Genomic DNA, 12,862 nt, shown 5'->3' with positions numbered 1-12,862 from the left:
CTGTGGAAAGAAGGGCAAAGGCTTTCAAAACCAAGAGGATCACCTCAGTAAAATCAGACCTAGAGGGACTGCAGATCCCATTAGAGGCCATAGAGAACCGATCTCAGTACCGACAGGCCGTCCTACAGGGAGTCTTCCCACTGTCCCTCACAAACAAAAAGAGTATAGGGACCACCAGACCTAAGTGGACGGATGGAAGGAAGCAGGCACAAAGCCCGGAGTTAAGACGAGGCCCGTGGTCCCTTGTAGGCCAATAATAATAATAATAATAATAATAATAATAATAATAATAATAATAATAATAATAATCCCATTGCACAACAGCCCCGAAGGGCTTTAAACTACCAAGCGACCGCTGCTCAAAAGGCCTGCACATTATTATTATTATTATTATTATTATTATTATTATTATTATTATTATTATTATTATTATTATTATTATTATTATTTATTGAACGTCCGTCCAACGCTGGAGAGCTAGATTTTATCTCCTTAAGATAGGATCTTGTACGTGTCAGTAAATATGATGTTGGCAGACTCGCAGAAGTTTGCAAACAATTTGTATAGGCTATACAAACAATCAGAATAACTTGTCCAAGCAAATGAAGTACTAATGACAAGGGCTTTTTAAAATCTTGCACATAGATGTTTTGGAAAGACTTCGCCATTATACTTAAATGAAATAGTCTACAGACGATAGTCTGTATATGATCGAAAATATTAAGAGCAATTGACACGTAGGTTTACCGAGAAATGGTGAAGATGAAGTCGACAGGTCGGATTTAAAAAGTAAGAGGTATGTATACAGTAGATGAGAAGCTAATAAAACAATTTATTATTAGTCTATTTATTTACTTATTTTTACTTTATTTTTTACTTTAGTAGTTTCTATTTATTTCTTGTACCACATTCGTCTCTGATTCGTCTGATGTCCTCTCTGTTACTTCTCGCGCAGACAGTGTGATGAACATCTTAAGTGAAGCACGGCCGACTAGATCCCTCGCTGCGCTCTAGCCAGAGCGACGCATCAATTCGGCCGTGTTGGAGCCACCCGGCCTTGACAACCGGGTCCACGCACTGTAATCGGAGTAGTTACACAACTCGTCACGTGGCACTGGAGGCCTAACCATAACCATTTGCGGCAGAAATGCATACTTTATGGAAAAGATATTGAATTTGATTGCCGATTTCTCGTAATTTAGAGTTATGGAGAATGCTACATAGGTTAATACTGACAAAACGATTAATCCTAAATGTTACTTTCGTTGATATTTGCCAAAATAATGTCGTGAATTGAAACTGCGGAGAGATGGAGTAGTCCAGCTGAGATTCCTTAACTGTGAGGAATAATAGTAATCGCTTTTATTATCATGGCATTTAGATACATAGCAGAACTTACAATACCTTTGTCTTCTGATGTTAGGATTAATCTTGAGATTAAGAGTCATTGTTCAATTAGAGTTTTAAAATTATTTAATTGCTGCTCTCAGGAAGGGGACTGGACAAAACATAAAAGTCTTTCTATTTTCTGTATTCGTTGTATGGATAACATAAATATTTTGTCTTAAACATGTTTAAATTTAAATTTCAATGTAATATTTTCAGATTACATTTCATTCATACCTTGCACTAGAATTGTAAATACCGGGCGAGTTGGCCGTGCAGTTAGGGGCGTGCATCTGTGAGCTTGTATCCGGGAGATAGTGGGTTCGAACCCCACTGTCGGCAGCCCTGAAGATGGTTTTCCGTGCTTTCCCATTTTCACATCAGGCTGTACCTCAATTAAGGCCACGGCCGATTCCTTCCCACTCCTAGCCATTTCCTACCCCACCGTTGCCATAAGACCTATCTGTGCCGGTGCGACGTAAAACAAATAGCAAGAAGGAAGAAGAAGAATTTTAGATAAAAATTCAGTGAGTGAAAAGTATTTTGAGTAAATACATTGTAAACTGTTCATTGCTCAGGTAACAACACTTCATACGTTGGCCTTACCGTCATAACAGTAATGGTTCTTACTTGTCAGTTTTTAAATGTTACAGTTCAGATTATCTTGGATAAAATGTGTTGTGTTGCTGTCCTATGGCAAATACGACTCCGCCTAAAGGATTATTCACTGAAAGAAAATTTCCGGGTAAAAATACCTGATTAGCGTGATTAGCTCGCCACCCCCAGAGGCCCGGGTTCGATTCCTGGCCCTACCACGAAATTTCAAATGTGGTACGAGAGTTGGAACGGGGTCCACTCAGCCTTGAGAGGTCAACTGAGTAGAGGGGATCGATTTCCACCTCAGCCATCCTCTAAGTGGATTTCCATAGTTTCCCACTTCTCCTCCAGGCAAATGCGGAGATGGTACCTAACTTAAGGCCACGGCCGCTTCCTTCCCTCTTCCTTGACTATCCCTTCCAATCTTCCCATTCCCAACACAAAGCCCCTTTTCAGCATAGCAGTTGAGGCCACCTGGGCGAGGTACTGGTCATTCTCCCCAGTTGTATCCCCGACCCGAAGTCTCACGCTCCAGGACACTACACTTGATGTGGTAGAGGTGGGATCCCTCGGTGAGTCCGAGGGAAAAGCCAACCCTGAAAGGGTAAGCAGATTAAGAAAGAAAGAAAGAAAAAGAAAGAAACAAGAAAGAAGATAAATACCCGAAATAGAAACTGAAAACTAAGATGAAAGTGCTAACTGCTTTGAGCCGCTCCGTAGTTTTGTCCTGGTCACCTGATCTATAGAGAATTCGTGAAATTATAATATCCCATTGCTCTTTTTTTCTGTTCGAATTACAAAATGGCACACAGAAATACATATTCGAATATTTCCAAACAGTTAAAGGAAAGCAAATCGCTACACCATTAAAACGACGACTTACCGCATAAATTAAAATTCTTGTTTAGGACGAAGTTACAGCGAGAAATCAGTTTGAGACACTCATGGACATTTGTTCTTATTTGGAGAAAATTTCTGCTCGAAGTACAAAAAGGTGCACAATAATATCACAAAATCCAAGATGTGTAAATACAATTTAAAAAATATAATCACCACACTATACAGTAAAAAATGAACTCACTCGCGCGTAACTATCAGCTCTCAAAATCAAGCCAAAAAGCACCTCATTGCGAACACACTGCCAACATTTACGACAGCAAAACAATATAAATCAAACTGGAAATGCAGCAATTTGAGGTATACAGCTTCCTGTCAGTGACTAGGAGGCCAGCGCTCTAGTGGCATTCTGGTGAAACTTTCCCATTACAGCTTCACAAGCGATTGTCAAGGCCGGTATGAGGAGCGCAGCGAGGGATCCAGACGGGCGTGGCTCCAATGGTAAAAGAATATTAAATTCAAACCCTCATTATTGTAGAAGACTTCCTCGGAGAAGTTCGAAATTTTCTTCTGAAGACTCGGAGCATATTTCTCTGCGAAACTTCAAGAGTTTCACCTTGTTTCCTTGACACGGCATAAACTCAAAGCCCATATCATGTCCACAATAACACATTTGTTACTTTTACTGATTTGTCTCGGTCTCCTCTTTGGCCTTCACAAAATGAAAGTGAGGTACGAGTGATGCTACTAAAGCCATTCCTTATGCTGTCAGTCCCTGTGACGAATGGTGTCAAAATGGCACCCATGGGAACACTTGGTGTGTTAGTTTCAGTGGGCTTGACAGACTGATATGCAATAGCATCTTCCGACTCGATGAAGGCAATGGGAAACCACTTCAATCCGAATTTCCCTACCGCACTTCTTCAGTGACGCTAGGCTCCCTGTGACAGCTGATGTTGGTACTGTTTGGAGATCTGAACATCCTTCGGGTTGTAAACGAAGGTACATACTCTTTCCTTGATTTATGTAGAAAATCTCCTGCCTCTTCTGGTAGTTGACCTCTTCGCTCTTGGGAAATAGTACCTATCTGATTTTATGACACTTCAGAAATCATGAACTAAACTTCTGAAAAGAGGGTGGATACAAATTTTGCTTCGTACGAAAATGCGGAAAGAAGATAATCTTTTGTAGACTTATAACCAGGACAACGAAAACCTCAAGATAAGTACGCAGATAAACATATACAATATAAGCGTTGACGAGTGCACTTCCAGCTGAGTATTGCTAAGCGGGAGAGGTAAATACTAGAGAGACCAATCAACCAGCATTACAGAGATTCAATGGCATGTAACAGAGACCTGCTTGCGTGCACAAAATGAACAAAGCTCTTTTTTGTTACGCTCCGCCAATCCTACTAAAATAGAATACAAGTGAAATCAATGCTATAAAACTAACATCACATGCTGGGCAGTAAAAACCGCTATCGCACAACCAATATGTTCGAACTCTCTTACATATGTACTGGACTGGTGCGGTTAAGGATGCTACGGCTAAATATGAACAAATGGAAATGGCATTAAAATACTTTTCCAGTAAACAAAGCAAGCCTGGATTCACCAGCCCTGCCGAAATGGAGGAAGAGATGAGAGAGGAAGGTTACAGTATATGTATTGATAATCATCACGTAGTATATTTGCCGTAAAAGAAAAATAAACTTTTTTAAACATTATTCCAGTAGATAAGCAGTCTTGTGTGTAATGAATAACTAATGACTGGCCCGGATTTAATGTAAAACCAAAGTGCGACATACTTACACAAAAAATAGTCAATATCACAGAAATATATAATATTCATAAAATAATGCAGTAGTATTAATGCATTAATTTACAAAAATGACGGTGTATGATTTTTAATAAATAAATAATAATGTTATTTGCTTTACGTCCCACTAACTACTCTTACGGTTTTCGGAGACGCCAAGGTGCCGAAATTTTGTGTCAGTAAATCTACCGACATGAGGCTGACGTATTTGAGCATCTCCTGGCTGAGCCAGGATCGAACCTGCCAAGTTGAGGTCAGAAGGTCAGCGCCTCAACTGTATAATTTTTATTATGACTTAGGCCTACTGTTAAGGGCTAAGATATAAGACAATAAATTTGTTTTAAGCACCTCCGTGTTTAAAGACCAAGTTTTTTGTTGCTTTAAATAATTTACAAAGTCTACCGCTCTTTAATTTTGAGAGCAAGTATAAATAATCGAATTATGGCATAATCAAAATACTTCAGGAATGTGAAAAGAATGCCATGCACTGTAAATCACGGAGTGTATAACCAACCCTTGCACAGTTCCTCTACGTAGTCGGGTACGAAGTGAGACGAATTGTCGTAGTGAGAATTTACGAAGGGATGCCCTTCCTAACGTCAACCTCATCACAGTATTAATGATATTAAATTAATAATGTGATGTATGTTAGTAGGAACGAGAGGTTCCAGGTTTCTGACACGCAGTCTATTGATTATAAATTATATGCTACCATCTCTTCTGCCGGCCAACGTTCTGATGGTTAAACTAGTTCCGACCAACGGGGCTCGAATAGGCTAATCACGGTGTCGGTCCATATAGACTTGACGTGTTAACTATCACTGTAAATCTCGAAGTATTTTACACAATGTGTTGTTGTAGCTAATTTCCTGTTGCCATGAAAATTAAATAAATAAGCATTACTAAATAAAGTTAATACTGCTTACATGTACAAACATTTTGCATTGTGAGCTCGCATCCGGGAGATAGTGGGTTCGAACCCCACTGTCGGCAGCCCTGAAGGTGGTTTTCTGTGGTTTCGCATTTTCACACCAGGCAAATGCTGGGGCTGTACCTCAATTAAGGCCACGGCCGCTTCTTTCCCGCTCCTATCCCTTTCGTGTCCCATCGTCGCCATAATACCTATCTGTGTCGGCGCGACGTAAAACAAAATTGTAAAAAAAATCACAATTCGTCAACATTTTTCATTTTCACTGGTCTACAAGTAAGGGAATGAAATATGTCATAAGCATCCGGCCTATAATACTGACCGACGGCTATATTTATAAACCTCTCTATTTTTCTCTCGTTCTAGACTCAATTACAGGTATTCAGCGGAAGAAGAATGCCTTAATACGTACCGTACAATCACTGCTGAGTGAGCCAGGTCAGATGTGAATGAGGAAAAGGCGAAGTCCAGTGGTTCAAATGTCAGTCGAAAATGTGATCATTACAGGAATTTGTGCATACTCTGTAGAAGTAAATATTACGGCAGTGTCTCGGATAATGGTCTTTGTTTGGCAGGTTCGATCCTGGCTCATTCGCGGTGGTTTTTGAATGTGCTCAAATACGTCAGCCTCGTGGCGGTAGATTTACTGGCACGTAAAAGAACACCTTGCGGGACAAAATTCCGGCACCTCGGCGTCTCCGTAAACCGAAAAAGTAGTTAGTGGGACGGAAAACCAGTAACATTTTTAGAATGTTCTTTGACACCTTACTCTTCACGTCAGTTCCATCTTGCGACAAAGGTTATACCACCCATGATGCGTGCTCAGTGAAAAGTTGCATCGATGCTGTTATCTGGTTTCTGAGGGGGCAAAACAACTGAATTAATAGTCCCTTTTAATATTAATTACTAGTATATTACTCTCATAAAATTGTTTATCTTAGACCAATAAAGCGCAAGACAGGCCATAATCCTAATCACATTTCGTATATTTATAACAAAACTGTATGGAGTGAGATGTTTTGGTGCAATTGTAGCAGGAAATGTGTACGTTTATCAGTAATAAGCATGGTATTTATAATTAATCCATAAACAACGGCTAGGTACCTTTACAATATTCTCCATATAATCTTCCATAATTTCCGTACCGGTTATATTGTTATATTCACGTATATATTCTAGTTTTCCCTTTTATCATTTAAACAATTCCATAAACAAAATATGTGTTTTCTAACATGAATATTCATGTCTTTAAAACAAGCATTCTGTTATTGATAGAAACTGACACATTTCTATAGACTATTAAGTAAATTCCATAAAGTTACCTTGACGGTTTAGCGTCCTCTTTGAGGACAGTTGATAATCATTACCCGAACTAAATACGTTACTTTAAAAACGTTTTTATTTTTTTATTTGTATAAATAATTTTCAGTTAAGCATACAGCACTTACGTCTTCACCGTTGCTTAAGTACGGTTAAAAGTACAACGTTAGTACATTTATTTGCCTTGCTCTTATTCATCCATTTCAAACTAACGTGCAGACAAAATTACCTGAATAACGCAGATAAAATTATCAAAATTTCTTCGAAGAACATTTGACAACTGTAGTAACTATCCATCGGCATTCCCGATTACACCACCCGCTCTTCTTTTTCTTCTTTTACCGCTATTTCCAATAACCTAGTGGAGTCGCGTGTGGGAATCGTGTCATACATGTGGATTTGGCCCTGTTTTATGGCCGGATGCCCTTCCTGACGCCAATCCTAAGTGGAGGAACATTCTGTATTTACTATTGCGTGTTTTTGTGGTGGTTGGCAGTGTGGGGTGTTGTGTAAATACGAAGAGGAGTGTGCTGGAAAGAACGCAAAAGCCCACTCCCCGAGTCAGACGAATTAACGTGGCGGGAATTGAACCTGGGACCCTTTGAACTCAAAGCCTCAATACCGACCTTTTAGTCTTGGAGTCTGACTGACTGCACCCTCTACTCTGATAAGGCAATATCGTGGAAAACAAAAAAATCAGCTTACTCACACCTGTAATGTTCTTATTAAAAATTGGTAATGCTGATGTCTTTGTTAATTAGGCCCCTGAAGATGAAATGAAGCATGCCTACGTTCTCATAAGATTACTAAAAACAGTCAGGTTACAAACCAGCGAAGTGGCTTAACTGATAACAAGGAAAGTTCGACAGGAACGCGAAATAGGGGGCAGCGGTGTGGAGCTACACACGGAATATACACCCGCCAACATCAGGATTAGATACCTCGAAGGTAAGTCTTGCAGTGAATGGCGGGGAGCAATTCAAAAGACAGCTAACGTGACCGCAGTCAGAACTTTCCGGGCAGAACGTTGCACGGCAACCTCCGTCGAAGATGTCGCAGAGAAAACGCTGGTTTACGTCACTGCTCGTAAGGTGAGGTACCGAGGAACTCCCGGCATTATAAAAGCCGATCTTTAATTGGCGCTCATCAGCGGAGGAAGGGCTTTAATGTATGAGGAGAAATCGGCGGTATTCATATGGCAGCAGCACAACAAAGTACAACAAAGGCAACGTTACTGACACTACAAACAGATTCGAAAACCATAGACGCCAGCATGAGCAAATGAACACCGAGAAAGGGAACGCGTACGTTCCTACAGTACCTTATTACAAGGAAAAACTACCTGAAGGGGGTCGAAATTAATCGTGGTAATGTAACGGGCACACGGTCATTATATTCTGAAGCCTGAGAAGAAATCGCTTGAGAAGTTCACGAAATATCCTGTTACCTGTCTTTTAGTTATGTTACAGTTTTCAACATTGTCTTTTTTTTTAAAGAAGACATAAATGAGGTGGGCTGTATCAACTAAGGGTGGAGTATGAAAGCATCATTTGATTGACATTGAATACGCGATCCTGGCAAGTGCTTTTCATAGTCGCTGGGGCTAGCGTATTATAGACACATTCCAAGGTTGTAGATTTCTATAACGAAGCGCACGAAATCGGGTAGGGCGATGACGAGGTTGAAGTCTCCGCAGAGCACAAGCCGGATGTCGAAGTCCACGCTGTTATACAAGGTCTCTCTTAAGCCCAGACCGAGCGCACGGTGTTCGTACGCTGCGCTACAGGAGCTGCCTCAGCCCAGCTTACGTCGCGCGCGGCCGCCCTGCTTCAAGCGTGTAAACAATGTTACATGCAATCTTACCGTATAAACGATGCCGGAAGTGTCATCCTTCATAATGAGGGACTTCATAAACACCATTAGGATTTTCTGCACACCAATAGCGAGAGTTATGACTGTTCATACGACCATTAAGATGAAACCAGAGCTCATCCGAAAAGACGACCACTCAATGATGCAAGATATTTCACTCTTGTGGCTGGATCAGCAGGTTTTAAACAATTGGCCCGTGTAAGCCAGTACGGTTTGATGTGTACCAGCTTTGTAGCTCTGTGTGCAGAAGAAACTGAAACCCCTACTTGTGGTGCTAATTTTGTGAGTGATTTATTCAGTGAACGTTCAAGATTTGCACCAATGTCATCTAGATTTTCCTGTGTTAAAACTGTTCGTTTTTACGCATGTTCTTTTCTTGTTATTGAGCACTGAGCCAGTAGTTTCAAATTCATTTACAACGACGTGAATCTGCTCGTGAAAGTGAGGAAATTGGTGAACAAACGTATGGCGTACCCGTCAAGCCGACTCGTACTTAAAATAACCTTTACATACGAAAACACAACGTTGCAGTGATAACTGTCTCACCATGTTAACAGCTGAGATGCCAGATCAAACACGTGCACGCTCCTCCCTTACTGCTGCTTAGGTCTCGGAGAGTAGAAAAGCCGCTGGGCGGTCTGGGTTTATAAGAGATGTCCGCACGTACTGGCAGTTGTGTTTATTGGTTATAAAGCCACTATAAATGGTGGTGGAGGTGATTTTTGTCTTAAGGAGAACTACAACGTTTGCCATTTATGTTTCTTGGTTAAGATATTAGCCTATTTACGCAAAAATTGACAACAGAATTGCTCCGATGATAAGAAGCGTTCTCTCGCTGCAGTGTGTATCTCTTGGGCAACTTGTAGGTCTATAGAAACAAGAAGTTTCATTCTGTAATATCTGAAGCAACCCCTTTTCTAGTTTCGACTCAATTTATAACTGTTTGCTTCTTCAGTCTGCCAAAACTAATTAAACTAATTTAACTTATAAATAATTAAGTTGATTCTCTTTCAAGTATAATACTGTTACCATATGTTTTCTTTTTCAGATAGTATATAAATTTACTAATCAAAATTAGTTTCTTAAGACTGAAGAGCATGACAGTTATATAAACACAAAAAATAAAGTTTCATTTTGTTCAATGATTTCTCTCATGATCCATAACGGGAAGCCATTGGGTGAATAAAGAAAAAATTAAAGAAATATTAGTTTTTTCTTAAAATATCAACGCGACAGGGTATGTTTGTAGTTGGTGGTTTACATATTTACTAATTATTTTGGGGTGTCCTTGATGAGCTGTACCACAGGAAAGCCGTCGTAATGAGAGACGCCCGCTGTACTGTGTGTGCTGGAATAAATTGCAATATCATATTTCATTCATATTCATTATTGGCTTTGATGGAAGCTTCAATTAACCATTTATATTCATATTTCAAAACACAGAGGAACGAGACCGGTCATCTCTCTTCTCTCAGCGGTATATTTTATATTATATTTACAGTAATGCGGGACAGCTGAAATTTCCATTACAGAATTGAACTTTGCAGGTTTCTTGATAGGTGTGGTGTATAAGGAATCTGACGAATGTGTACAGGCCGGTGAGATAACAACTGATAAAGTGAGCCAATATGGTTTCTCTACAAGACAAAAAATATAACAAATGTTCAATTTCACTTGCCTGGTAAATAAATACATACATGAATAACGATAATCTGTACCAAATTAAGTAAATCAAACATATTTCCCTCAACACCATGCTTAATTTCGAAAATAGTTTTTTTCTGGATATAATTATCAGACTTTGAGAAAGAAGCAACAATCCAGAAAGGAGTGAGGCAAGGTTGCAATTTGCCCCCCCTCCCCAATATTTTCAATGTTTTTATAGGGTGAAGGAAATCAACGCGTAATTTGGGAAGGGAATCACAATCCAAGGAGAGGAAATCAAATCCCCCTGAGATTTGCTGATATTGTTATTTTATCTGAAACTGCAGAAGATCTGGAGAAATTGCTGAATAGTATGAACAGAGTCTTAGGTAAGGAGTGCAAGATGAAAATAAATAAGTCCAAAACAAAACTAATGGCGTGCAATCGAACGAAGTCAGGTGATGCAGGAAATATTAGATTAGGAATTGAAGTCTTAAAAGGAAGCATATGCCTATTGTTTGTAAAATAACTAACGATGGCAGAAGACATAACATTCAGACTAGCACAAGCAAGGAAGGCCTTTCTTAAGGAAATAAATTTGCTCACTTCGAACACTGATATAGGAATTTAGAAAGATAGTTTTGAAGACTTTCGTCTGGAGCGTGGCATTGTATACATTGTATGGGAGTGAAACCTGGACAATAACTAGCTCAGAAAGAGGATATAAACTTTTGGAATGCGGTATTACAGAAGAATGCTGAAGGGGAGATGGATAGAACGAATAACGAATGAAGAGATACTGAATCGAATTGGTGAGAGGACGATTTGGCAAAATTTGATGAGAAGAAGAGAGAGAATGATAGGACACATCTTAAGACACCCAGGAATTATGAAGTCGGTTTTTGAGGGTAGTGTAAGCGATAATAACGGTACGGATATAACAAGGTATGAATATGAAAAGCAGATTAGAGTGATGTAGCCGTTACATAGAAATGAAAAGGTTAGCACAGGATAGGGTAGCGTGGAGGCTGCATCAAACCCTTCTATGTACCGATGACTCAAACAACAACATTATTATCTGAAAAGTAACAAGTGACTTAGTTAAATCAATATATATTGCATTACATTCTTCAAGTGCCATATCCGGCCCCCCACATGGCGATCACCCTGGAGAAGCACCCCTTTCTTTAGCTAGATTAAAGGCTTGTTCGGTGTTGTTGACGCAAGTCCAGTTTTTGATGTTTTGGAGCCATGACATCGGTAGTCTACCAGCTCGTCGCTTGCCTTCTATCTTTCCTTGTAATATTAAGTGTAGAACATGGCCAAAATACGCTGCTTTCCTGGCTTTGATGATGTTTGCCAGCTCTAGCTCTCCTTAACACTTTATTGGATGCAAAATCTGTTCAGGCTATTCTGAACACTCTCCTGTGTAAAAATATTTTAAAGGTCTCTTATCTGTTCATGGAGGAATCTTTGATATTCCACGTCTCTACGCCATAAAGCAGCGTTGATCAGACGTAACATCTCAACAGCTTTTGCCTGTGTTTAGATTATCATTACAAAAGAATGACCTCTTCTCTCGGAAAGATGACCTAGAAAATAAATTACAATATTTTGTAGCTTTCCTTAATACCCTCATTTTCTCAGATATGACCATGACATTTTACTCGGAATGGGGATTTACCTGAATAGTGACATCAATAAGTTGAGTTTTTAAATATTTTCAGATCTATCCGGGTATGTCACATTGTCCATTCATATTTAGGAACAAATCGGCACTGCAAGTTTTGACGCAGAGGAACTGTCAGTATTAAAATAGAGTATCTTACCAGTATGGGTAAGACATTTCATTGTTAACTGTTACTTGTTAATTCTGAAAATTTTAACCATCAGAATATTGGCCGGCAGGGTGGGAGAGGTGATGGTATGCGATTTCTAATAAGTAGATTGCGTGACAGAAGCCTGGATTCATTTACAAACCTCACCGCAGTTTCCATACGGAATGAGGGTGTATGACGTATTGATGGCGATTCGTCCGCTGGATGGAGACGTTAAACCTCGAGCAGACTCCACGGGAATAGGCTATGTGCCGACACCGGATTTCACCTTTCCACTACCTCATCATCATCATAATCATCTCACACCCAGACTCACAAGTGACCCATGGGCGTCAAACAGAAAGCCCTGCACTAGGCGCACCAAACATTTCCTTGGACACTCCCGTCACTAAAAGCCATACGCTAAATAAAGGAATTAGTTAATTAAATCCTTAATTCTAAACAAATGTATTCACCTTGAAGAAAAGCCCACCAGACCATAGGTCCTGATCAGTACCCACGACCTTGTACATTGTGAATACGAATAAATAACTTCCATTTGCCATTTTCTATTATATTACATCAATTCTCTCATGCGAAAATATTCTGAGCGTGGACGATATTGGAGCTAGTTCCCCAA

The 12,862-nt window shown here is 39.8% G+C and overlaps 1 protein-coding gene across 4 annotated transcripts in view; it reads right to left on the bottom strand.

Moving 5' to 3' along the window:
* Positions 1–12,862, bottom strand: part of LOC136881281 (CUGBP Elav-like family member 2) — a 1,536,179-nt gene that overhangs the window by 989,355 nt on the left and 533,962 nt on the right. The window lies entirely within an intron of this gene.

This window comes from Anabrus simplex, chromosome 9 (assembly GCF_040414725.1).
Source record: "Anabrus simplex isolate iqAnaSimp1 chromosome 9, ASM4041472v1, whole genome shotgun sequence".
In the NCBI taxonomy this organism is placed as follows: Eukaryota; Metazoa; Arthropoda; class Insecta; order Orthoptera; family Tettigoniidae; genus Anabrus; species Anabrus simplex.
This window is presented reverse-complemented; position numbering and strand designations above follow the sequence as displayed.